Source organism: Nothoprocta perdicaria, unplaced genomic scaffold (genome assembly GCF_003342845.1).
Source record: "Nothoprocta perdicaria isolate Ctin4 unplaced genomic scaffold, notPer1 scaffold_13, whole genome shotgun sequence".
NCBI classification, from domain to species: Eukaryota; Metazoa; Chordata; class Aves; order Tinamiformes; family Tinamidae; genus Nothoprocta; species Nothoprocta perdicaria.
Genome location: NW_020454427.1, coordinates 314,354 through 341,760, shown reverse-complemented (window position 1 = coordinate 341,760; position 27,407 = coordinate 314,354). Strand labels below are relative to the sequence as shown.

Below are 27,407 nucleotides of genomic sequence, written 5' to 3'. Positions count from 1 at the left end.
CTGTCCAGTCTGACTTTTTCTTAATCTTCTGTGAAGAAATATGTATGGAACCGCTCTGGCCAAARCATCTTCATCAGTATCTATTTGAGTACTGAAAATGGAACAGGTAGAGCTGCAGGTTTTGAAAAGCCATTTTTGAAAAGTTTAAGATGCCATTTGAGGTGGCCAGTGAAACTGAGGCTACTGAGAGAGAAACGAAGGAACCCCTAGTTTGTGTGTTATTGTAAACTATCTCAATACCACGATAATCTGCCCTCCTAGACTGAAAGTGAGTTTCAGGCTGATGAGTATGAAACCTGCTCGTGTTTTATCATCATATTTTAACATCATGTTGCTTGGCAGGGTAACATGTGCTGAATGTGCTGTAGCAGGAATGTTCTTCCCCTCAGCAGTACCTTTTTGGACACATRTGGCTCCGTTGCCACAGTATGATTTCCAGTTTGCATCTGGCTTGAAACACAGGTGCTGAGTGTGCAGGTGCCGGCAGAAAATCTACTGCTTAGTTTAGTGGTTCCTTATCTTTACTGGAGAAAACTGGCAACATTCTACTGTTCATTCAAAATCAGTATCTAATACTATATTAGTAAATGTAGCGTTTTATAGTGTTTGACTTTGCCAGAGGCCTGCTTGCTCACTGTGTGTCATTCATATTTAGGCAGTAAAGGAAAGGAAATTTAGAGTTAATGGAATCACAAATTTAGAGTTATGAATATACTCTTGTGCAAGTTCTGCTTTACCAGTTTGTCTTTGGTTTCTGGTTTTTGCTTCTCATCTCCAGGCTTTGGGGTTTTTTTGTTTGTGAATAAATATTGTTCCTTTAGAAATGTTTTTGCATATCACGCTACAGCACAGGTTGTGGAAGTGTTTCTCATCTCACTTGAAGTTCTGGTTATTTTCAGGCAGATGCCATAGACTTAACCAGTTTTACCAAAATCATACTATGTTAATCCTACTTATTTTCACAATGGAGTGGCCGAAAGCTAATAAAACATTAACTGGCCACAAATGTGCAAGGGTTGTTACTAAGCTTTATTATTACAGTATCTGCAACAATAGCTCTTTTAACTGCGTTAATAATTAAAAAGAGACTTCAGCTTTGCTGAAGTTGGTAAATTAATTTTTGTGCATTTTCTTTTAAAGAAACAGAATAAATATATTTTATGAATGATAATGATAGTTATTGTTAGAATTGTTAGAATGTTATGATTGTTATTGTTATGATTGTTACTGTTATATTATTGTTATGATTGCTGGAATGGTAATTATGATTGTGTAATTCACTAGTTATGGTAATGGTGGCCTAGAACCTGGTAATTTGTTCAGAATTTTAAAACATATTGACTGTTTTCTCAAARTGATCAAGACAGCAGGAAGTACTTATGAGATATGTGATTTAGGAGACAAATGTGTCTGTCAGTGAACAGTTGCTGAGAGAATATTCCATGTTTGAGATTGCGGCACAACAGAGAATAGGAGGAAGAAGCTGAAAAATAAGCCCTGAAATGACTTGCAGACCTGTTTGCCATGTAGTTGATCATCTGGGGCTATAAATTTTGCAATTCCAGTATTTAGCATATTATATAGAAACAAAAAATCCCACTATCATCTGTTCTTCAAAATCTGTCAATTTAAACTAAAACTAATCAAATCTTTCATAAATTATTTCATAAAATGGTTGCTTATGCTACCTGGTCGCAGGAGATGTTATTGTCTGAATATTTAGAACTAATTTCTGCCTGAGTATTTAGAACTAATTTYAGTAGTACTAGACTGAAGAATGGACAAATAAATGCTCTCACTGAACCTATTCTCAGGAGAACAGYAGTCTAAAGCATTAATGAAAATGAATTACTCGTTTAGGGTTTTTCTTTATTTAGGACAGCTTAAACATTCTTGATCTATCTTAATTTTTTTCCCTAATGCATAAATGTTTCAAATTACTTTGTTTGGAAAATAGTGCAAWGGTCAAAATATTCACCCACTAAACTCACTACTCTGAGAGTTAAATCTCTCTGACAGTTACCTTGCTTCTAACCGAGGAGAAAAAAACTTTACTTTTTACTTTTGAAAGTTCATTTTACAAACAAGAAATTTTACAAGAAAAAACTTTTTACTTTTGAAAGTGCATTTTACAAATCTTAGCTGAGCTATTCATTCATTCATTTGTCAGTTCTCTTAAGTCCATAGTCAGTTTGTTTACGCATTAGAGAGTAGAGGGAATTTCAAGGTGAATAATTATCTTTTCCTACTTCTGAAAGTATTGGGATGATGCTGCCATATCTATATCCATCCACATTGCTTCAGTACCACTTACAAGGAATGAGGTTTATTTCTRCTGCCGTCTTTGCTGTTCTTTCCTGTGGCTATGTATGAGGTTGTGAGCTTCACAGCTGGTGTATCTCACAGTTGTGAGACACAGCAGTCCAGCCTGGCATCTCCTAAGGAACAGAATAAATTCTTTAGTGTGTTGTTTGGGCTAAGGTCTGTGCCAATCTGATTATGTTTCTAGCAGAACATGGCGTAGCTATTTTAAAGTTAAGTTTCAAAGATGAGCTGCGTGCTCCTACACTGCAGTGCAGTCACCATTGCTGCAGCAGTGGCTGCTCCATACCCATGCCATGCTTAGCATGAGCTTTAGGTTGCGCACAGTTCTACAGGTCAGTCTCATAGCTCTGTCTGGGTGTCATTACCTGCTGTTAGGTTACACCAGATACAAAGCTATTTACTTCTTAATTTAACGGGTGTAAAGTTACAAGTTTAGTGGAAGAAATTTTTCCCTACTTTGAACAAAGTGTTCCATTACTAGACCTTAGCAAGATTTATATAACGGGTAATCTAGAATTTGATGGTATTTGCAGAAAGTTCAAACTGTCAGCGACTGTTCTTCCACTTATAAATTTATTTTGAGGATATCTCACTTGTAGCCACTGTTTAGGAAAAAGTTCACTACTCAGAATAATTCATTTCAGCAGTGGTTATCTGCCACCTACATTTTTGTCTCCTGCCATCTTGACCTATCTAGAGTTAAGTGAGAAGTAGCAAATTAGTTGGTGTAAGCATTTTGGTGACTGTGCAAAACACAAGACTATAAYGCTTGCCTTATCCATCACTGCCTTGGTGCCTCAGATGGCACTGATATTCTCTGAATAAACATTAATAGCTGTCATCTCTGTTTGGATGACATGGTCAGGCTAGAAAAGGGTGGTATTTCAGACAGCCTTATTATTATATAGGCTAAAAATCAGGTGCACTCAAGGAATGATTTAAGAGTTACATGAAAGGCTGAATGAATATTATCCTAACAAGAATTTGCTGGAACCCTTATCTATGCTAACAATAAAATCTTGTAGACTTGGTGATGAGTCCTATGCCAAGTTCAGTGTCCTTAAGCACATCCTTAAGAGAGCCCAGTGGAATAGAAATGCCCAAGTTATAGGTAGGTTGGGCACAAGAAAATGGAATAATGTCAGTAAATAGCTTTCCATAAAAAATATAACCTTTTTCTGCTGCTGCTAATGTGCTCATAGGTACTTGAACTGCCTTGAGTAAGTGTAGAGGACACGACTGGCCTCAACTCTGCTGTTGCTTTAGCCGGAGTACAAATGAATTTTCCTGCAGTTGACTGCCAGCTTGGAAAGGAAGGAAGGAAGGAAGGAAGGAAGGAAGGAAGGAAGGAAGGAAGGAAGGAAGGAAGGAAGGAAGGAAGGAAGGAAGGAAGCTCATTTCGTAGTCAAATTAACTAGGTCTAGAATCAATATAGGATGTAAAATTTATGATTCATCAGAGTTTCTCAAGGGCAATGGTGATGCCCTTGTGTATCTAATTTGAAGTAGAGCAAAATATGATTGTTGCTGCTGATTACTGGCACAAAATAGTGGAAGGCATGATGTGTATAAGTAAGTGAGATCACTTGAACAGGAATTGCAATTACTCAGTTTTATAAACAAGAGAAATAGTTCTTTCAAAAAGTGTCATCAGGATACACTGGTGCCTCTCATTCTTCTCTGTTAAAGTGGTGTAAGAAAAGTTTTATTATTTTTACCTGCAACTGCAATATTGTCTCTTTTCAGTATCCAGAATATAAATACAGTAACTGTCAAGTGGTAGAGAAGGATCTGAAAAAAAATAGATTTTATTGCAGGATTCAATGTGAAAATTAATAATGTATGTAAAATAGAATTCTTTCTATAAATTTCCATTTTCAGATAGTTCATAAACCTCTTAGTGGAGATTTAGTCATGGGCATTGTTAAATATTGTTTGGAATAGTAATTTTAATTTAATTTTTTACTAAGAATGATCCATGAAGCATGGCCCATCCCATCACAACTGGGATTGACAGAATCTATGTCAATAAACAATGTTTCATATTTTTCTGAAAATGCCTTTAAACATGCTTTTTGTATTGCTGAAGCATTTTTACTAGAATTTGAGTCTTGTTACTAGAGATTCGTATTTACTAGTCCTCTTACTTTTGAAGATATTTTGAAGTTATTTGGCTATTTTGTTACTTTTGCTATATACTGATCTTTGAAAGTTTAGGTACAAAGTTTAGAATTTTAGATAGGATTAGGCCTAAAGCATCATGAATTGTAGTGAAATTACTTGTTGATTTATCTTCACACATATAAATAATAGTATGCACCAGTGTTTTTATCAATGAATCACATTCTTATTGTCTTTACCTTTCGACCTTCTGGCATTTCTTTTGCCTTCTTTACTTTAGCTTTCATTTTAAATGTACAGAGGTGCAAATAAATTAGATGTCTACAATAAAGAGCCTGAAGGAGGTTTTTAATTAAAAAAATACTTAATACAACTTACTTAAATAAAATCTTTTTGAAGGTTAGACTGTTTAGGGAGAAAACAGCAAAGCATGTAGCTGTTTGAATTTCAACAATCATAAGAATTTATCTACAACTCAAATTTTTCCACAAAATTGAGTTAAATAAGCAAGTCAGCCTGTTTATGGAAGATTAGTAAGGAGGAAATGAAGACCCATACACTAAAACAGTGTTTGTTTTCTGATTGTTTCTTTTTTCTSTATTCGTTAATGATAAAATTTGTATTGGATTCTAAAAGTAAAGAAGTTTAGTACCCTAGTTATACCCTATATGTAGGGTATGCCACTATACCCCTATATACCCTATCTATAGTCAGCAGATTAAGCTCTTTAAACGAGGTGCTATGACTAGCCTTTCTTCAAGAAGGGACTTTCTAAATATTTCTAATACTTTTTTTGTTCTGTATTGCCCCTTTTATTTGTAATTTTCTTAGAATTCAGCCCATGAGATCTATGAAAATCTGCGTCTACCTATACATTATTTATGTGTTTTTAAATGTATGTGTGCRCTTAATTATATGATTGCTGTTTTCTTGTTTATTTAAAAAGTATGTGAAATCCAGGCTGTTATAAAACCTTAATTTCATGAATAGAGTAAACATCATCCACAAATTGAAATAATTTATCATCAAAGGGTATAGCTATCAATTTTTCTTAGTCACGTAGGGGTTTATGACTTAAAATTGCTCTATAATTCAAAGTGTAAAAAGTAAACCTCAAAGATTTTAAAATATTACTATGTACCCTGCACATACAACTTTGAAGTCATGGTCTTACTTCATAACTAAGTATTTCATATTGTCTGGCCTTACAAACTCTCTTAGACATCCTGTACCCTGAAAATTTTAATTGAAAAATTCTTTAAGGTTTAAAACCTTMGGAACTTCAGAAGGTAAAAAAAATTAGAATTCTTCAGGTTATTTCTTGAAGGGTCATTATGGGGAAACAGTTGCTTCATATCTACAAACCCATAATTATCTGTTACAAGTAGCAAACTTTACACCRTGTGTGTGGTACAACATGCATGAATTTCTCAGCATGGAATTTCTCTTGATAAAAGGTACCCTAGTAGGCAGACAGATGAATGAATTACATACCCCAAAGGAAAAGCAATTTCCTTGTGAATATTTATTGATACTGAATACATTTTTATTGAAATATACTCATTCATATTGTTCAGATGAGCTGTCAATGAATAAAAGAAATGTCATGTATAACATTCAAATTCATASTTCCAACTGGCACTGAATTCAGCATCACTTATTTTGTCTTTTCTAAGTAGATGTTTTGGGAAGATAAACATAAATATATATGTTTATGTTTCTCTATAAACATAAAGATACATTGCTCATCTTTTTCTATTAGCAGAAAACACTTCAAACAGTATAGAATTGATTTCATAGAACCAGTGCTACAACAAAATGGATACTGTAAACAGGAGGGAGAGAAGAAAAAAAACAAGGAAATTCAAGGGGGATATTTTGAATACCCCTTTCTTCTGACACACAAATTTCTGATGCAGAAATTCAGAGCTAGAGGCAAATAATCTAATGGACAAGATTAGAGACATATGTAATGCTTGAAAGAAACAGTGAGAGGCTGTCCATATGTAGGTACTGTTCCTTAATTTTCTGTTTACTAAGACAAAATATTAAGTAGTAAAATTCTTCAAGGTAAATATTTTAATAACCTATTAGGAGCACTCCTTTACCTCCCGACCTTTCCTGTGTTCTGTGCAGGTAATGGAGACAAGACTAATCTTCTCCTCCCTTCCTCTCCCCAAAGGTAGCCTGTGTGGTCTGTAAATTTTGATGAATTGCCAGCAGCCTGACAAATGCAGAGGAGTGCCCTGCTTCAGCGCTCATCTCGGGCATGAATCTCCATGAGAAAGCTGTCAAGAAAGCTCTTCCTTCTCTCCCACATCCTGACTCTTACATTAATGCCAACATCACTTCACATGCAGTCTATGGACTGGAAGTGCAAAGATTGTCTGCTAAGGGTGGCCCCAGTGTTGGCTACCTTCTCCAGTATGAGCCTGTGGGCCTGGCCTGGCCACATTGGCATTTGACTTGTGCTTGCAGCCTTTGAACACAAGCTGAGCAGGCTGTCGAGAGGGAGGCTTASAGCTGCTGGGGAGAGTGGTCTCTGAGTGCAGTGAATGCTGAGGCTCGTGCTGATGTACCCCATGCAAAAGCAACGGAGAAAAGTTTAGTCTGGAGAAGAGAATGGAGAGATCTTATCCATGTGCTTAAATATTACTGATGSGAGAGTGTAAAAAAGATAGAGACAGACTCTTCTCAGTGATGTCCAATGRCAGGACAAGAGGCATTGAACACAACTGAAACATACAAAATTCCATTTACATATAATAAAAATCCTGTTAGCCATGAGGATGGCCAGACACTGGAAGAAGTTGCCCAGGTAGCTTGTGGAGTCACCATCCTAGRAAATATTCAAAACCAAACTGGAGAAACCAGCTGCAAGTGACTCTTCTTTGAGCAAGGGGGTTGGACCAGATGATTCCAGAAGKCCCTTCTAACCTTAGCAGTTCAGTAGATTTTACTGAAGTCTTGCAGGAATATTAAACTAACCTGTAAGTTTACACAGTCTTAAGGTTAAGCAATTCTGGATGATGCAGGCATGCCCATTTTCTAAGATTCAGCCCTTCAGTTTGCTCAACGCAACACTTTGCTGATTACCAGCAAATCCTTCAGAGGTACCTCTGCAGACTATGTGGATTATAAGTGCTGTTCATTAAGTACAAATACAGCCTTAGTTACAGAAAATGTCAAGTAAGGATTCCTTTGGCATAGTTTGTATGTTTATTAAAAGACTCAGCCTATGCATCAACAGAAATGCATGAGCTTTCTCAGCTGGGTTACTCTGTCATGTATTGATCGGATTTAATGGTGCTGTTTGTTTTCATTTTTTCTTCTACATAAACAGCTTGAAACTGAATTTAAATGCCAAATTCTCCCTTAAATAGTAATTTCCCACTGGGCAAGTAATTTGTAATGATTAAGTTATTTAGTTCATTTATAGAATGGTTTGTAAGCGTTAAAGTGTACTTTTAATTCTTGTTCTGTAACTTCCTTGAGAAGAGTAGTTCAGTGCAAGGGTTTTGTGAGAAACAGAGACTGATTTAAGTAAGAGCTTAATGTCSTCCTATCCCTTAAAAGTTATGGGCTAGATTATTTGTTTCACAAAATGCAACAGTATTTCTTAATAAGATTTAATGGAACACTTCAACTCATTAAAATACATCATCAAATCTAAGCTACTGTACATAATTTTAAACTGAACAAACATAAAGCACTCTATCACAGCAAGGTCAAATCACCAAATTACTCTCTGTTGAATTGGAATTAGATAATCAAACTAATTAAATCCTCAAATTAATACTAAAAATTGTCTATATATGTATTTCAAGTGAGTCTATAGAGGTGGCTAAATGTTTGGTTTACAGATCCTAACCAAAGAATTTTCCAGGAGTTTGTTTTTTCCCTCTAAAATGTGGATAAGGAGGTGCTTTAACACTGACCGTAGGCTATGCTCTAACATCAGCACTGCATTCTGAAAGGTAATCATTAAAAAAAAAATGTCCAAAAAATAAACCTACAGGGAGATTAAACCTTTCTACCATCCCATATTTGCTCTACACAGAAGATGCAGATTTTAATTGGAAACTTATGGAAAAAATAGAAGTTCGGCAATTTGTTTGAATGCCATGGTTCAAATATCAACCAAAATCTTTCCTTTGCCTTCTTGTGCCCTCTGTCATTTTCCAGTTTCTAAAACTCTTTAAAATACCTTATGTTTTCTTACCATATCTTTTGATGAAGAGCAGAGAAAAGCTATTTAAAATAGAATCCTATCATTGCACTCCACCTAAAATACAATTTTAATTCAGATGGCTGTTTYAAGTTTTACTGGCCTTTCATTGTACAGTGTTGCCATAGTCCAGGAAAATGTGGCCTTTATGTTCTAGTATCCCTTTCATCTACCTGTTCYTATGTGATCAGCTTTTGTGTTAGACATCTCCCTTTTCTGCCCCGCTCTTGACAACAGAATTTCAACTTCTGATTTGGCTGTTAGCAAACTCCATTTTCCTTCCATGCTTCCAYTGAGAATTTGAATCCAGTATTAGCCATTGATCTTTTTATCAAGTCTTCTGTTTAACATGGCTGTGCTATCCCTTAGTTTACTGAAAGGTTAGCTTTGGTAAACTAACCTGTGAATGTTTCACRGCAGTCAGCTGATTTCCTTTGCAATTTGTCTTTTACCTGATTTATTGCATGCCGAGAGAGCTTAATTAAATCTCATGGACTGCTGGTATGCATATATTAGAATATTGACATTTTATCACCAATTAGACTGTATTCCTTATCTCATTAAGCTGTTAGCTGGCTTTTTAATCACTCTACCTTATAGGATTAGGAACTAATTTTTCCTGTTTTTCTACAGATTTTTTTTTAATCAAGGTATTGAGGAAAATCTATTGTTTGGCAAATAGAAACTTGGTATGTCAGCAGATAAGCTATTCTGTGACTTCTAGAGGAATTAAAAATTCAGAATTTTCCCCTCTGGAATCGTAACAGTGCGTCACAGAATGAGTGGGGGGGGGGATGAGTGACACAATGCACTTCAGTAGTGTGAAAGGAACAGTACTAGGTTTTATTGTTATGGACGATGCTTTCATGAGATTCTATGGCAAGGTCACTTATTAGTCACTGCATGGAGGTTCCAGATAATACACGGAATTATTAAGGACACCCTCCCATTAAGTCATGAGGTTGAGGCCTTGCTTTCCAGGCTCCTTCTGAGAGGAGTCTGGGTGCCTCTGAATCCAGTCCTAGTCCCAGACCTGGTCACGGTTTATGGCTAAGGGATTTTGTGCCGTTACGAAGTTCACAAAGTTACAGAGTTTACAAGTTCGGAAAGAGAGAGCGCTATAGTCACTTACTATGAATCTGTTGTGGAAAGGGATCTCTCAACCTCGAGGAGGATSCTTGAGAGGTGCCCCTGCTCAAGGGGAGCTCCTGATGTGCAGCCCACTGCCTTGCAAGGAGAGCTCAATGGGCCCTCGGGCTGTCCACGTATTTATGGGATAAGATGATTCACTTATAGTCATTATTWCATTTCAGACAACTTTTGGCTGCTTGAGATAATTAGCCTTATCTCCCCATCAGGATGCRGCCATCAGGACTATTTTTGCTCGTTAATGTCTGAGTGGGGGAAGAAGTCAGGRAGGCACCCACCAGGATCAGATAATATCACTGGTGGTTAACACCTAAATAGGGCTACGTGTRAAAAGTCAGGTTGGGCTGGGAAAGGRGCACATCCGTCACAGAGTGTTAGGTGAATTTATGGTTTTTAGGAGGATAATGGAAGAAACTCTTCAAGGTTCCTTTYCCATGAATGTCTGTGTAGGCTCCAGAGGGCAGTGAATATTGTCTTCCACTTACCTACTTTGGAGATTTCCAAGTGAGCAAAGTATCTTAAAGTACTGCTCTAGAAAGGGACACTGTATGCTATTTTTTTTTTTTGTAAACAGTGCAGCTGCTGCCTAATACACGTACTGGAAAGAAATGTATATGTTATGATTATAATTGCAAAAGATTATGGAAAGGAAAGGTTTCCAAATGTATTTCTGAATTTACTTTATCACCTTTAGCACTAGTGACCCTAGTATGCAATTATTTGATGCTGCAGTAAACTTCTAACCAGCACTATGTAAATTAATAGTGATGGGAAATTAGCTATACAATAAAAAGAGTATTACTGAATAGTTCTTATATAATAGGGAAAGTACATGCATAATGTACTGTTACCCTCATGCTGGTGTAACAATTTGTATCACAGAAGAACCTGACCTGTGCTAGAGAAATTAAAGAGAATGTGGGAGGAACAAAAATAACATTGTGAATTCGGAGACTGACAGACATGGAAGTGCTAAAGTGGTATGAAATCAATAGCATGTATAATACATATTCACCAGTTAACGATGACAGAGCTCTACTGAAAGCTGACTTGCTATTTTTGCATCCAAACAGAGCAGTTGTTTCAGCAGGCACCTGTTTCCAAATTATCAGGAGAACCCTATATAGTATTAAATAGATAATAAAAGCCTGTTGAATCCAGCAACTCTTCCGAGGCAGTCTCATCTTATCTGCTCTAAGAATGAGGTCTGAACCTTGATCTAGTTTCTCTGCTGTGGGTTTGGATTGCTATTCTGATTTCAAAATAATTTGCAGACCTTCCGTGTCCTGGGGTGGTGGTGTTGATGGTGGTGTTGGCTGAGAACAGTGTCCCCTTCACCCTGTGTGCAGCCACATATGTTTCTTGGAACTGCAGAAATAATTCTCAGGAATGCCAAGTGGGTAGGGTTTTTTCCTTCTATTTTCCACAGAATTCCACAGAATGCTGCTTTGTAAGTACCATTTTATGTATAGTGGACCAGCTTCTCTCCTGCCAGGAAGGCATGCAAGAATGTATGTTGCTTGTTTGTCCTTAAGCTGGTGCACTATTTTCTTTTACAGTCTGAGAAGTGCAAGGAAAGGAAAGATTGCTTCTGCCTMGTGTGATCACCAGTTATACTGAGATCAGAAAAAGTCTCTGAAGCTTCAAGGTGTGAAAATCTCAGCAAAAACTGAGGGGTCCATAGCTCAAGCAATCAAATAAAATCCTTATGTTTTCTTTTCCTTTGTCTCTTTCTTTCTTTATTTTCACATCCAGAACCCTTTGAGAAGTAACTATAGGGAAAATATGTAGTTGTATCAACCCCAAAGCTATAGCTTATTTGAGGGTGTCATCAGTGGTGGGACTGGAAGGCAATTCCTGCTTTACTGTATTTATTCTTGTATATCACAAGCAGTCCCATTTAATTCTTCTTATAAATATATCTAAATGTAAAGTCTTGTTCTGCTTGTTTAAAAGGTTYTTCAGATTTTAATCCTGATTTTATTCATATTTGATTTTGTCTATTTCTTTTTTGTACCAGCACTGTCCTTTCTGAGATGTTACTGCAAATATTCGAGATGGGTCTCAGGAATGGTTCTTAGAGGAAACCACATATCACTTTGCTCTAACTCAACAGTTTCCACCCATCTTCACATCCTATTTAGCTAATCGTGGATCCATTTTTGTATTCTGGTACCAGTCCTCTTCTTGCCCATCTATGCTCGTCATTGCTGCAAAAGTTCCATCATACTTTTCAAATGACTAAGAAGTCGTACTGATGTCTTAGGAAAATATATATTGCTCAAAATTTATCTTTTGCAGTTGCAAATTCTATTCCTATCAAAGTATTTTTAACACACTAATCACCAAAGTCTGTGAATCCTATGGAAAGAATATATATGTAATACAGGACTGCTGCATTTCTACAGGGAGGGCTATTTTATGYATTTAATTTTGCAAAGTACTTAAGGTTTTTTTTATGCTAAAATGCATAAGGAATGTAAGGCATTATTTTTGCTATATCTGCTATAATGCAGTAAGAAAACTATGAAATTTTTGGAATACTTATTGTAGCTTTATATAGTGCTTGTTAATACCAAGCCACAGCTCGTAAACTATCACAGTTGAAGTATATTAATAGAGAGACCACTTTAATAGTAATATGAAGGAAAAATGAATAGAGTTTAAAATTTTAGGTCGATTTTGTATTTCTAAACTCTGCAGCAAAACTGATGAGTATTTTATAGCACGAAGAATAATGCTGTTGCTGTTTTATGTACAGTCCCAACTTCCCAACTGAGAGCCAGAGTTTTTTTTCCCCCTCGGTGATTTTTTTTTTCTTTTGGTTATTAAAAATAGAAAAGGACAGCTGCATACTTAGATTTGCATTAACTTCATAAATTGTTAATCCTGAAAAGACATGCTGCTCGCAGAGGGGGTTGGTTTAATGCTGCGGGCTGCCATTCAGTGACTATCACTGTTTCTTATGTCTGAAATCATGCATATCGGGCAATATTTGCTTCTATATAAATGAGCCCATTCTCGACTTTCCTGCTGATGTAGGCAAGAGAATTTTATTTCTCTGAAAAAAAGCCAGAGTAAAAACAACACCTATCTGAAATAGTTGTCTAGCTTGTGTCTCYGGGCAAAAAAAAGTGGGAAGAACTAGGACTAGAGCATGTCCTATGGGTTGGTGTCAAGGAGTGTTAATTCCCCACTCTTCCATTACCTGTATCTGCTGTGTCCTAACATCCAGGCTCAGGCATATGTTCAGTTAGAGGAAGATTTTATGCTAGACAGCATCCCATCTTACTCTTGTTACCTTTATTTCTAATCAACAAATGTATATACTGCCCTTTCTTCGCGGTAAATTCTTTCACTCCTTCACTTCTCAGGCATCAGATTTTCCTTGTATTTTGATTAAAATAAACTTAAAAATAACACAAGAGGGAGAAAAACTTAAATTTTTTCATTGCTTACATGACGGAAGAGTAGCGTTCAATCAAATAAGTGTTTTGAAAATATGTCAAAGCTGTGTTCCAGTTAGAGAAAAACTGAAAACCACACACACAAAAACAAAACAAAACAAATGAAAAAAGGCAGATGTAGGCACATAAGGTAAAACTTAGACAGCTAAGTCCAAAGCCATCATCTTGGCTTCCCTCCAGAGGCACCTGCAGGCTGTGGGAGCATTTCTTGCTTTCCAGGCTTTGAGCTTTTCGGGCGTGTAGGCCTGGGCTGAGTTTATTTCACAAGGCAGAAAATGCATCATCTAAAAATGATAAATCCTTTCCTGACAGCCGTGTTTTAAACATTTGTCTAAATAGACAAATTATTAACAATCAACTGCTGTATTAATAGAATGGTTKCAGGATAGAACAGGACTCTCATAGTGCATTTTGCTGATCACCATGGAAGTATTTGTGAGTTTTTAGATAAAGAGACATTTTAGAAGCTTTGGGGAAAATGAGGAGTTGGGAACCCGCAAGACAAGCTATAACACCATTGAATATAAGAATATGGTTCTCTTAAATATATTCACTTTAATGCATGAGAGTAAATGAGAAGTGCTCACTCAGTTCAGTATCAAAACTGTATTCATATGAATGTGCCAGAATTTCTCATTATTGAGCACAACAATAGCAGCAGGAAGCAAAGGACATGATGATTGTAAAATAATTGCCTACCTCTACCTGCTGAGGTAGAAAGTGGCATTTTGTATGTTACTTGGATATATTAAACAGCGTCTTGCCATTGGTAGAACTGCATTTCTATACATATATTTTTGGTACTGCATCCTTACTATCCATAGATATTCTAATTACGTTACCATTCTTGCATTCATTCCTGTAAAATTATTCATATTCTTTGTTCTGCCTCCTTCCTTTTTTCTTTCAAATAAAGATATTAAGTAGCTTCAGAYGAGTATCACAAAATAATGTCCTGTTAAGCTGTTGATTTGGTTGTACAGATTGTCAGTTCAGTCAATACAGACTTAGTCTGTTCTARGCAAAATGACCAGGTTTTCATTCTGGGAAGAAAATTTATTACCARTGTTCATCATTCATCTCTGACCTTGCCTGGAATACAGACAGCTCCAAAGCCCTGCTGCTAAGGACCACACAAAAGCTAGATATTAACACTGTGTTAGTTATAGTATCTTCTGTGAAGACTRTAAGACTCCATACCAGCACATTAATGCCATAAAGCAATGACTTGGTTTATGATCCAAATTCCACTTCCACTTGCCCTAGCTGTATTTTATGTTGTAACTCCATCTGRGGATGGAGTTGGGAGTCTGGGAATGGGATTTCTTCTGGTCTGACATTATTAATACCCAGTTGTTGTGCAGTCTTTCCGGGAGGAGATATTGAAACATTTCACAGAAGTTTGTCACACACTGACAGTCACCCACATTTTACAGCTGGAGAAACTCAGGCCCCAAGGCATAAACACCCGCAGCTTCATTTTTGACACTGAAAAGCAGAAGAAAATAATATTTTGAGAGACAAAATAGTTTGGGAGACAATTTGTTCAGGGCAAATGCCTCCTTGCATGTGAAAGCTTAATATGTAGCTGAATGGGAAAGAGATGCCCTCATTAGTAAAACTTGGCTAACTGTAGCCAGCATTTAGCAATGTAAGAGTAACAAGGAAAACAAATATGTGGGAAGCCAAGTATTCTACTGTAAGAAGCCTGAGGCCATTGGCTGTAACCACAGAGGTGTATTTTGATCCTGGGTCCTGTTGAGGGAATACCAAGTATGTGGGAAGATCTCACATGTAGCCTTCCACTGACCAGACTGCACTGAGAAACCTGCAGGACCAGGTTTGCATCCTCAGCTGTCCTCACACGTAGCCTTGTCTTCTTTTTTGTCAGCTCTGGGTGGTGACACAAAAGCAGCACCATCTCCTGCTCTTGTCATAAGCGGGCTTTGGTTTAAGCTGCTGTTAGAAAGCCTCAAATGCAGGAATGTAGCTGTTAATGTGCTCCTTTTTACATATGAGCAGCAAATGATTCTTGTGTTCTGATATAATAAATACTCCCAAGCCTTATGATTATTGGAACAAAGGTATGTTTTCATTTTAAAACTTACCTTTTTCTAATTTTTTACACTTTGTTCATTTTAGTTTCTTGTATAACTAAAACATAACTTTCTCAGATGGATAGAGTGAAAAAGCAATKAATACAGCATGGAATTTTATTTATTATAAATCATTATTTAGCAATATATATTGAATAATGCTATTTTAACTCAATAACTTTTTTTTTTTGTGGTGACAATATTCCCACGTAATTATTCTATCTGTTAGTCAGTCCCTAGTTGAGCGGGTACAAGATGGGGAAGAAAATAAGACAAAGTAAGTTAGACTTAATGAAACTCTAGTAGAAATAATTATCAATTATGCCTTTGGTAAAACTAATGTAGAAGCATTAGTAATAATCACAATGTGGTGGTTATTTTCCATGTAATGTTTTTGCTATAATATAGCAGTGATAGAAAGAAAATTGTTCAGATTTGTTTGGCAAATGAGATTTAATGGAAAAAAAATCAACAATTCTGTGTATTCATTCTCTGAGCTGATTTTTTAAATTCATTTTTCCTCTGCTTCCATTCTTTCTGTTACTATTCAAACCTCAAAATGTCACTCTGCTCCTAATTGATTTTTTTTCTGATAGTTTACTAGAATGTAGGATTAAGGTGAAATGTATAAATAAATAGATATCTGTTATGAATTTTCTTTCTTTTTGTAGTATTTTGTTTGCTTTGTCTGTAGAAGTGTAGACTAATGGTATTTATTTCAGTAATGCAAAGTCATGTTTTGTGAATCTCATGATTTGGTGTATTTCATTAAAWAAAGTTCCAGTAAAAAACGTAAGATATAAGATTTTCATTAAAGAATACTGCTACCTTCTCTAGATAGCTTTCTGTATGCATTTTGTATTTAATTTACAGGAGTGTAGAAAGTCAGTTCTTGTGTTATAATTTAACATTTTTATTATTTAGAAACTTTGAAAATATAGTTAATATTTCAAGAAGGAATCAGTTTATATAAACATATTGCAGTCTGAATTGAGTGGAATTTATACACTGTAGACTATCTGTGTTAAGTGATTAAATGTCATGTCTGAGTCATGTATATTGATCATGTTTCCTTATATCTGAAATTTCTGAAATAAATGCTTCTTCTCATCTTATCTTTCCTTTCACCTGTCAGTGAATACAAGTAGCCATCACCTTACAGAAAATAATTCTTGAGCATGGATTAATGAAATAAATACATACGTCAGGCAGGGTGTCTTAATGGAATAAATACATATTTCAGGCAGGATGTCTCTGCTTACATAGGCATCATGCTAAAGTGAGTTTGAATCACAACTGCATGTAGCATTTGTAGAACCCATCCTACTGGTCTAAAGGAGCTCAGAACATGTCCAGTGTCTTTTATGCYTTGATTACAATTATGGAGTGCTGGGTTCAAATGGGGTGGGAAAGAAAGCGTTGAAGAAAACTTGGAAAAGCCGACCAGGATTTGGCTSCTCCATAGGCCTACATGGCTGCTTAACCAAGGGCACAGAAATATCTTGTAGCCGCTGGTATTTTCAACTATATCCGCATGAAATTCCGATACTGAAGAATCAGGACTCCTGRTTTTGGATGGCAATTACTTATCCCAACATATGAGTATATTAAAAGGAACATGGATGAATCCCAAATGGGCTTACTGAGAAGTATAAAAAAATGAAACTATATTTCTAGGAAATGGCTTCTGTTTTCCATCACTGTACCCAAAACTCCAGACTTTAAGCTGTGAAAAATACAACTTTAACTTCTTCCAGAGCATCTGTTATATTCTGTTGAAAAGATAATTTTTGTGCTTTCCCATCTGTCTGTCTTTTCCCATCTGCTGTTTCTTGTCTTATTCTTAGACTCTAACCTGTACTGGACAAAGGTTATCGATTTCATTAGCACTGATGTACATCACACGCAATGGGGCCCATTACTAGAACATATACTGTGCAAAAGTAATTATTAATATCAACAGCAGTCACCACAGAAATAGTGACAAATCATTTGGAGGCCTTATCTTTTTTTACTTTTAAGAGGATAAATGATGTGAAACTATACATAACATAATGTTTTTTAATGTTCAAGTATTATCCAAGAAGAAGAAATGTTGTGATACCTTTCTTTCCCTGAAGGAATTTTGTAATATCTCAAATACTGCTGCTTGGAATCCTTATATGTATTGACTTTCTAAATGTAGTGTAGTGCTGTCCCTTAAATGCTTTTGGTTGTATGTTCTCAACAGTGCATTCTATTTGSATTCTTCCTCTGCAAATAATCATTCATTTCTGTTAAGAATTTCACAGTGTATTTACAGCACAGTAGCCGTAATCCATGCAGCTTCACTGTTTCTGAAGGAGTATTCATAATAATGTATTCAACCTTCAGTGTTTTTGTTTGTTTATGTGTGTTTGTGGATTTATGTTATATATTCATAATATTTTGCTTGTGTAAATACTATACGTAAGACTTTTAGATAGAAATGTTTCACAAACTATTTTGGTTTTACATAGGAGAACAAGATGTGTGTGGAGTGAATTTGTTATCTTTTACATATTCAGTGCTTTTTCTTTTACTTAATACATATCATAAAATAAGATCAGCTTCTGTATGTTTTCATATTTCCTGAAGCTGTTTACTTAGAATGAGTGATTTGAGTGTTCCATAAAGCTTATCTAGGAATTTGGATATAAAGATAGTGTGTTACTCTCAGCATATATTTACATATTTTAGGATTTCATATTATTTTACTTTATTTTTTATATACAAGACCCTAATGATAAAACATATGAATAATGTTGCTACTGTTGCAAAGTTACTTTGAAATTATTAACACACAAGTGAGAAAGAACACATTTGATGATAGCAGTTTCTGCTGCTTAGGAAAACTTTCAGCAAATGTTTCTGGTCCTTCACAGGATTCTTGAAGACTGTGTGTTTGCTATTAATCCAAAACAAGCATGAAAAGACATAAAGCTATACAATTCTAATCTGAGTATTTTCTGAATTGCTACCTCTTAGTCTGAAACGCTTAAGAGAGTTCACTGCTGAGGGTTCATTGCTGGTTGTCAATAATTAACARTAAAATACATATTTGATTTGAGTGTCGACTTCCATTGTTCACATTTGCCTGAAGTGCTGTCATTAATACCATGTAAAAAACACACACAGTCAGGATTGATGGTGTTTAAATATTCATATTATTTAATRTGATTTTTTTTTCTAATACCTAAGTGTTATGCATTAGCATGGCATTTTGAAAACTCGCTGCTAGCATATTTTTTACACAATCTGTAAATTGACATTAACATCAATTTGCTTTACATGCTAGTAGGAAAGAAAACTTACCAAATTTGAAAAGATGAAAGGAAGAAATGAAAATTGCATGTGTTATCATATAAGAGAGTAATTGACAAAGCAAAAAAAAATTGTAAAAAGATAATAAACTGAAATAAAAATTATAAGGAAAGATTTCAATTTAGTATCTGAAATGAAATCAGGAAGCAAACCAAAAAGGTGATGGCTGATTCCATCTTATTTTTATTCTTTCTTTTTCTGTTGTTCATTCCATTAGAGCTAAGACTAAGACCCTGACCATCCATAGAGGCAAGAGTTCTTACCCCGATGTGAACGAACTTTTCTTAAAATAATGCATCAAAGCAAAAATTCCTGAAATTCTTGTCTCAGTCATTCCCCTTCTGCTTTAAGCTCATGTCTGAGCTTTGGAGACTGGCAGTTTTTCTGAGAGCAGTGAAATCCCCAAGGTCCCAAATGCAATCAATTTGTGATTGGTAGAACTTAATTGAGATGGTTGTTTTTTGKTTTTTTTTTAATTCCATCCATACATATTATTTTGAAGGCAAACTGCACACTTGACAAGGATATTATTAAATCAATATATGTACAACGTGTGTGTGTCAGAAGAAGACAAGCTTAATTTTKTGTATGTTTTACATTGGCACAGACCATCATAGAAGAGTGCAGTCCTCCCTTGAATATTGCTTCCTATCCCTCTGGTGAGATTTGTTCTGGCACAAGCATTTCAGGTGCCACATAGGAGCCACATCTGCCAGCTGAGAAGTTAAAACTAATGCAGCAAAAGTGAAAGGTGAATGGTTCAAACCAGAGTGTTGCTCATCTTGGTTGAAGGGATTGAGTTCATATTGCCTAGCACTCTTGATTAGGGCTTTGCCAAACACAGATCCAGTAGCTAAAAGACTATTTCACAGTTGAGCAGATGCCCAACCAATATTTGTATTTACAAAGCAGAAGGCAGCAGCCAGCAACCTGATTGAAGACAGATTGAAATTCATGATTGAGTTAGGGTCTTTAGAGAGAGTCTTTAGAAGAAAAGGGAAGGGAGCATGGACAGGGCATCATAATATCTGGCAACTTCAGAGAGTTCCCAAGAAGAGGATAGTGATAAAAATGTCCATGATATAAAGGATAAGTGGAAAGGATAGTGATATAAATGATGTTCGGGGACACAGGATAGGCAGTAGAACTAAGTCCCCAAAASCCCAAAATAAGTCATGATTTATAGTTTGTGCTGTGAGTACTGAGAGGGAGAGACATTTTGCATTTGTTTCTGCARTAAGATGAAATGATCGTCTTTCATTTTTGCCCCTTTTCCTCTAAGAAACTCTTGCAAGTGTATTGTCTGGTGTTGATTTTTTCCCCTTGTACTTTAAGCCTGTGGTGGAAGTGATTTCAAGAAAATGGTTAAGTCAGAATAACCTCAGAACATTTATATTTGAAGTAGAGATTCTGTAGCAGTCCCCAGCTTCCTTCTCAAGGATATCAAGAAGAAGTCATTCAGTTACAAGGGCTGGTGTCAGAGCTGGTTGACTGGGACCTGTGTCAAGTAAATCTCTTCCAGTGACTAACAGACATTTTTCTTGGACAACACAAAAATTTTAGTTTTAACTATGATGACCAGTGAAGAATAACATCCAAACAAGGGCAAATGATTTTATTATTATACATCTATTATATAAAGCTCAGCACAAGCCTACTGGCAGTTTGCAAACGAATGACAAGCACTTATACCAGATGCTACTGAAATGCTACAGAGATCCAGGCAGTTTGGGCTGCTGACAGTAGCAAACAAGATATGGCAAAGGCATGCCTTTAGTGAAAGTCCTCTTTACTTGTCATATATGCCAGTGCCTTAGCTCTTGAAATTTACTTCAAGCATCAAAGTTACCTTAACTACCTACATTTTCAGGTTTGGGGCARAGGAAAAATACAACTACAGGAGAGGATTCAGCAAACCACTCTGTGTGTAAAGTGTAAAACGCACTTGTATCAAATTGCCTTCATTCTAATGTAACCTTCCAAGCTGAAGCTCGAGCTTAGTCTTATTTCTATTACTATAAAATTTGTATGTTATTACTAATGTTATTACTATTATTCTTCTATTCATGGAGATTAGTACATTTTAGCAAAGTTTGCTTCAAGAAGAAAATTCTCTTCTTCTTGTGTGAGTTCCATTTCTCCAAATACCTCACGTACAAACTATGAAGTATTTGTGTAGCTCAGGAAATCTGTAATGTCTGCTAAGAGCCTGCCACAAGATTGCCTTTGGCATGAGCCTAGAGAAGCCTTTAAAATTTCCTTCTGGGATTTTGCAGAAGATTGTGCAATCTGTTTCGTAAACAAAGAATATCAGGACGTTTGAAATCTTTGGCTGTGAAGTATTGCCCTAGTTACATGTTCCTGAAACCCAGCTCCATGGTGTAAAAGGTCATCTTAATACTTTGTTCTTAGTTGGATGTTGAAAAACAGGTCTTGATTTTTACTAGCTTACTTACTTAGAAATGACACTTTTCAGAGCAACTTATATTCAGCTTAATATATTAAAAAAAAATATGTTGGCTCTGTTAGTTTTATTGGAATGTGGCACATCATTGTCTGAATGAGAATTTCGTTGGCTTTCCCCTATATAAAGTGTTTTATATACCACAAAATACAGTTGCAAAAGTAGTAAATAAAAAGAGTATATTTCTATGATATATTCAGAACAAGATTAAGGTAAGTTATCTAATGAATTCAAGATGGATACAGGAGTATTTATTGTATATACTGTGACTTCTTCTGATACTCCAAATGACATAAGATGTACATTCCCTATATACAAAATGATATTCTTATATTTTAAATAATATCGATATTTAAAAATAGTCTTATTTGATAACATTTTTGATTTTTTTCCTAAAAAAATCATGTAACTCATTCTACCCTACATTTTTAGAAATTTGTTTAACATCACGTAGCACTAAATGTGACATAAAAAAAAAAAGATTTTTTTTTTTKKTKKWWKKKGGTTTTTTTTTTRTTTTGAGACAAAGCACTTATCTCTTACAGGCATGTGGTCCTAATCTGAAAGATAAATTGGTTCATTCACTTCAAGTACCACATAACCATTCACACACCATTGAGCTTAACACTATTAAAGGGTAATTTCCCCTGTGGGAACTATGCCCAGTACAGCTGCAATCTCTACACAGTGTCTTTTTATCTTTCCATGGCAGGTAAGGAAATTTAAAATAGAAGGCTTTGTCCAGAGTGCAGTAACACGCATATTCATCATATTGAAACATTCGTTGTTCAAACAACAAATAAACATTTCGAAAAATCTTAGTGCTCTAAACATCCCTAAAAATCCTAATGCCCTAAACATAACAACTCAATGTAGATTTCCCACTTCGAAATTTTATGTTGAGATTAAAGCATACAAGAGATATCATAGATATGGTATCAAGGACAGGAAATAGTATGGGAAAAATCATACTTCCTATTACATTCTGAATCCAATAAAGCGTACTGGAAGAATCAAGGAGTATATTTTGCCTTCATCTCCCTCATAACCTCCAYATTATTTTTAATTTCCCATAATATCTTTAGTTTCTCTACAATGACTCACTGAACACTGCTATTACAAGAGCTATATGCTACCACAGATGATAATTAAGCCTGCGGTGAGGTTTTCTTTAGAAACAGTATTTTCACAAGTTCTTACTCAAATATTTGGGGCTCAAAAATTATCTACAATATTAATGCACTTGAAGATGATTTTCTAGGGAAGTTSGCAAAATGTATGCTGCTTTTCAGTAATGCACAGAAAACTTTTAGATTTTTTTTTAAATAAAATATATATTTTTCATCCTTTATGATTTCCCCATTAAATAGGCTTTTCTTCTAAAATCTTTTTTTGAATTCAAGATAGAATAAAGGTGCTTTCCTTTGGAATCATATCTTTGTAGCTTTCATGGTGATTCTGTTATGTCCACCTCTTATGTCCAATGGAGCATTATCTCTGACTTGAAGGGCATCAGCATTTAAGTCTAAAGCTTTTTGCTTAAAAGGATGCAGTTTGAGAACTAGACACACAGCTCACAAGCAGTTTCTGAGTGGTTCTGTGTCTTGCTATCCCATCAAAACAGCCAAATGAATTTACACACCTCRTAGGTCTGAACTTGAAGCTTTGCTAGAACATAGGGTATGTTTACAAAATCTATGTTTTGATAAAATTTGAGCACCTAAACTCTACTCAGTATGTTATGAGTTGCTATCTGTCTGACTTCTTCTGAAGTCCTATTGACATCTACAGCCAGACACTCCTGTGACAGGTCTATCTGCAAGGCTACCTGCTTAGCATTCCTAGATCACATAAAATTTAGCCTCTGCTTAGAGTATTAAAGTTGGCATGTCAACAGTGCAGCCCTTTTTACCCAAGAGTTCAAGGCATTAACTAAATTAAATCCCATATATGAATTGTCTGGGCTGCCTGAGGAAAGTTGGCTCACTTCTTCCAAATGAATACCATTACTTTGAAGGCACGGCAGTAGTCCAAGGTAAAGAGAACAATCATGGTTCTTTTTACTGAACTATATTTTTGTGTGTTGACATACCAGGCCAAAGAGTACAGAGCTTTTGGCTCTCCATAGCAGTTGGACACTCCTACTCATTTTTTTCCACTAAATTCTTTACATTAAACTCTTCATTTTTTCCTGAAAGTATAGTGTAGCACTTAAAAATTTTTCATATTACATGCTTAGTTATTAGTATTAATATTGTCTCTTTGGGATGTTCAAAATTGGTAAAAGTTATAATAGGTAGAGATTCTGATTAGACTATGGTATTACTTGACCCTTGCACAGGGCTTCCTATTAGATTTTACTAATATGATTAACTAATATGCTTTACTGCTTTACTTAGAGGTTAAGCAAAGCGTAGGCATTGGGCTCTTGCACCAGACAGAATGAGTTGCATATAAATTACATTACCAATAATAAGTAGAAAAGTTTCCTTAACAAGATACAAATGCTTTAACAAAAATTCTTTCTGTCTGGGTATGTGACAGTTTCTGCATTAAAGAGGGCAAAGCCYGGGATCAGGAGATGCTTTGTAAAGCTGCATGCCATAAGGCTCTGTGCTGTCCAAGRGATGTTGATAGGCACGGAAAGTTACAGCTGCTAGTCTTAACCTGGAGCTTGAGCTGTAAAACACAAGCCGAATCCTTTGGTAGTCTCAGGGAATTAATTCATGTGTTCCAAGAACAGAATTAGCTTCTAATAATAGAAGTGTCATTAATATACCACAAAAAATGTCAGGTTTTTAGAGCTATCTTATTATAGCTCTTAAAAAAATCTTTTTAAAATATAAAATCAAAGTGATATTAGATATAAAAGATGTTAATTTAGCACTGGAGTGGGGTATAAAGTACCCAAAAGTCTAGTAATGAAAATGTTCCCATAGTAGACATAATCTCTTATCAGATTTCACAGATGACTTCTCTGTAAGCATTCAGGTTAATGTAATACAGTGAATGTGGTGAAAMCTACTGAGAAAATAGTTATGCAAGATGGATTAGTCTGTTTTATTGTGAGATTTGGAAACTATTTTTTTTTCTGTGACAGTTTATTGATTATAGTAAAATTTACTTAAATTCTTAGGATTAAGTCATAAAAATAATAGGATGTAATTTTTATGTTTCTGTATTCATTTTTCTTAGTTGTTCGCAATAATATAACTTCAATATAATGTAATTTGAGGAATTAGGTGCAAGGAAAGGATCTTAAGGAGTTTAACATTGTGTCATTGTCTATGAAGGAATTTCTCAGACAGATACAAGGTGTTGTGTAGGCTATAAGCTACATTACTCCCTATCCAGCATGGCGAGAAAAAAAAATAATTCATGCAAAGTAAGCTGCAAATCCTACTGTCTGTATTCTCAAACATGCAAAAAAAAWGAGTTAAGTTGACAATTATTGGATGAGTTATCTTTTACAAATACAATTAAAAATAAAAATTCTTCTCTTTGCTGTCTTGTTTCTGAGCTTTGCATTATAATTTGATAGTTTTAAAATCTGCTGTTGTCTTACTTTAGTTTCTGATAAAATCAGCTAAAAAATAGATGCTTTACTACATTAGGATTTCATTAATGTTGTTGCTGCAATGTTATTATTATTATGATTGTTATTATTATTTCAATGAAAGCAGACTATTTTGTAACAATTTTTAATTAGTTGTGTCTGTAATCTATCAGTTACCCCCAAAAATAAATTTTTTTCAATCATTATAATCCAATTTGAGAGGCTATATATCTACTAGGACCATTTTTTTAAACTTAAATTTGAAGAAACAAGCAATGCTGATGGTAAAATATACCAAATACATTGTTTTCACTGAAATTATATGGTAAAAAGGCAAGAAGGCAAGAATTTCTATGTTTATTTTCCAAGGGAACAAATGATCTTTGAAACATTGTAGGAATAAAGTTCTAAGTAAGGATGAAGTTCGGTAGTGAATATGCCACTGTGCATACAATAAACTGGGCACTTGACATAAATGTAGTGTTCTCGGAGGGCCTGTAAAGAAGATGGAAGGGGCCTTACTACCTGCTTTATTCTCTAGCTCTACCATAGAGAGAGAGGGAAATAGAGCAGTCAAATTAATTGGATTTGAATAGGACTCCTTTTACTTAAGATGAGTTTATTAATATTTAAGAAAATGGTTGTTTTTAAAAAGAAACTGAACTATGGATAAGCAAAATATCATTATTAGTGTACTTTCATTTTTTTTTCCAGTGTCATTGGCCTCTCGTGCAGGAAATAAAAGCTGAAAAAATATGGTAGAAACATGATGTAGTCCCACAGATGAGTATTCCAGTGTGGAGAGCAATAAGGAGATGTTTTCAATTTGGACATGTATCTAAAGCTAATCCCTGATTTTGAAATTGAACCAAGTATCCTTTGAGGATCATTTCTCATGTTTTTACCAATGCTTCTGGGTTCAAGCAGCTTGAAGATATTGTGAGAAAAACTTTTTCTCCAACAAAGTTGTTGCTTTTGTTAATAACAGATTGTTGAGAAGAAAGTACAGAGCCATGTAAAGAGTTCTTTGTGAGAAAGGATTTGTTAATTATTAAAAGGAGAGGTGTGGAAAAAAACTCAGCTTGGATTAAAGTCATTGTGAATTTAGRTGATTCAGTGAAGCATGCAGAGCTCAAGGTACTGAATCTCAGGGCTCTGTTCCAAAAGAGCATTTAAAGATTGGCTTAATATCAGCCTCTGGAATAATGCTGTAGAAGTTAAAGAAATTGTTCATATTCTTGAAGGTTCGTATGTATATTTCAGTACATTCTTAGTTTGACTTCTTAGTAYATTCAAGACTTAGCAATGAAGAAGTAATCATAAATAGATCAACAAGAAATAATATATTGATTTGCAGAGTTACTGTAAAAACTGGGCAAGGAAAAGATATGTATATATATACCAGTATGACCAGAAATGTAGTAGTGTCTTAGAATGCTGGCTAAAACAAAAGCAGTTTGCTGAGTGCTACTGCTGTTAAACTATTATTTATTTTCTTTTGTTTTTTGTCTACTTTCTCTCTGTTTTTCACATATAATACTGTGATCTTCTCAGATTCCTTTGAGTCACAAAGCTGTATTTTTAAAGAGGACACAAGAGTGCTCCCACATTTTTAATAAATGTAGTTATTTTTCTAATTTGTCATTCTGGAAAAGAGATTACTAAGTGGAAGCTGTGTCCCAATAACTTGGGAAGTTAGGGTACTGTTCCCTGAATTTTGGTACTAGCAAAAGCAGTAAGTCAGCTTGGTAGTGCTTGGGTAAACTCTAACAATAATCTATTTTTTGTAAGATATTTGCATGCCTAAACTGTTTGAAAGAACTCTTACAGRCACACAGCTGCCACTGAAGTTCCACTCTTCATTTTCATTTCAGTGCTTAAATGTGATAGAAATTTGTCTCTTTGGTCCGTTGAACTCTGTAGATATTTCTGTGCGCTTTAGGTAGTGGCCCAAATTGCAATCATGATGTTTATTATGATGCCAGAATCGCATTTCACAGTTGGAGTTCTGAAATCAGTCTTTAGGAGTGAAAATGGTTGCACAGAGTTAGTGGTTACCACCTAATTCTTCATGTTCTGCTTAAGACTTCAAAGCAAAAGTAGTATCTGGAGAGAACAACAGCCCAGATCTGACTGTCAGCCACGTAGAGCACTGAGCAGTTCCTGCTGATAGGCCACCAGATCTCTCTCTCTCTCTGCCATTACAGAATCTTTTCTTTATTGATAACTTCATAACCTTCTTTTCCTTGCCAGGTTGTGCAGTAACATATGTGCAACTAAATTCTGAATTTGCACTGAAGCAAGTCTGGTATAATAACTGACAGCAAGAAGTGCAGTGAAATCACTGTAGGATAAAGAAGTAAAAAAGCCTAAAGACTCTATTAGTAGAGACTGCTCTCTCAGTTATTACAGGATTAGTATTCATTTTTCTTATCTGGATTTTTTTGTGTAGGATTGGTATCAGCAGAGCATAGTATCAATTTTGAAAAGGAAATTAGCGTTTCCAAAAAAAAAGAGGGTTTTTTTTTTGTTCAAACTAAGGAAAAATGTTTGCATATTCTATATTTTTCCTAATACTACAACAATCTAATTTCTCATAATAAACTTCTTGGGCTATAATAGGAAAACTGCTCATTTAAACTTGCTTGCAGGGATTCCTA

At 35.3% G+C, this 27,407-nt stretch overlaps 1 protein-coding gene across 1 annotated transcript in view; it reads left to right on the top strand.

Moving 5' to 3' along the window:
- KCTD8 (potassium channel tetramerization domain containing 8) overlaps nt 1-27,407 on the top strand; it is an 80,525-nt gene that overhangs the window by 51,645 nt on the left and 1,473 nt on the right. The window lies entirely within an intron of this gene.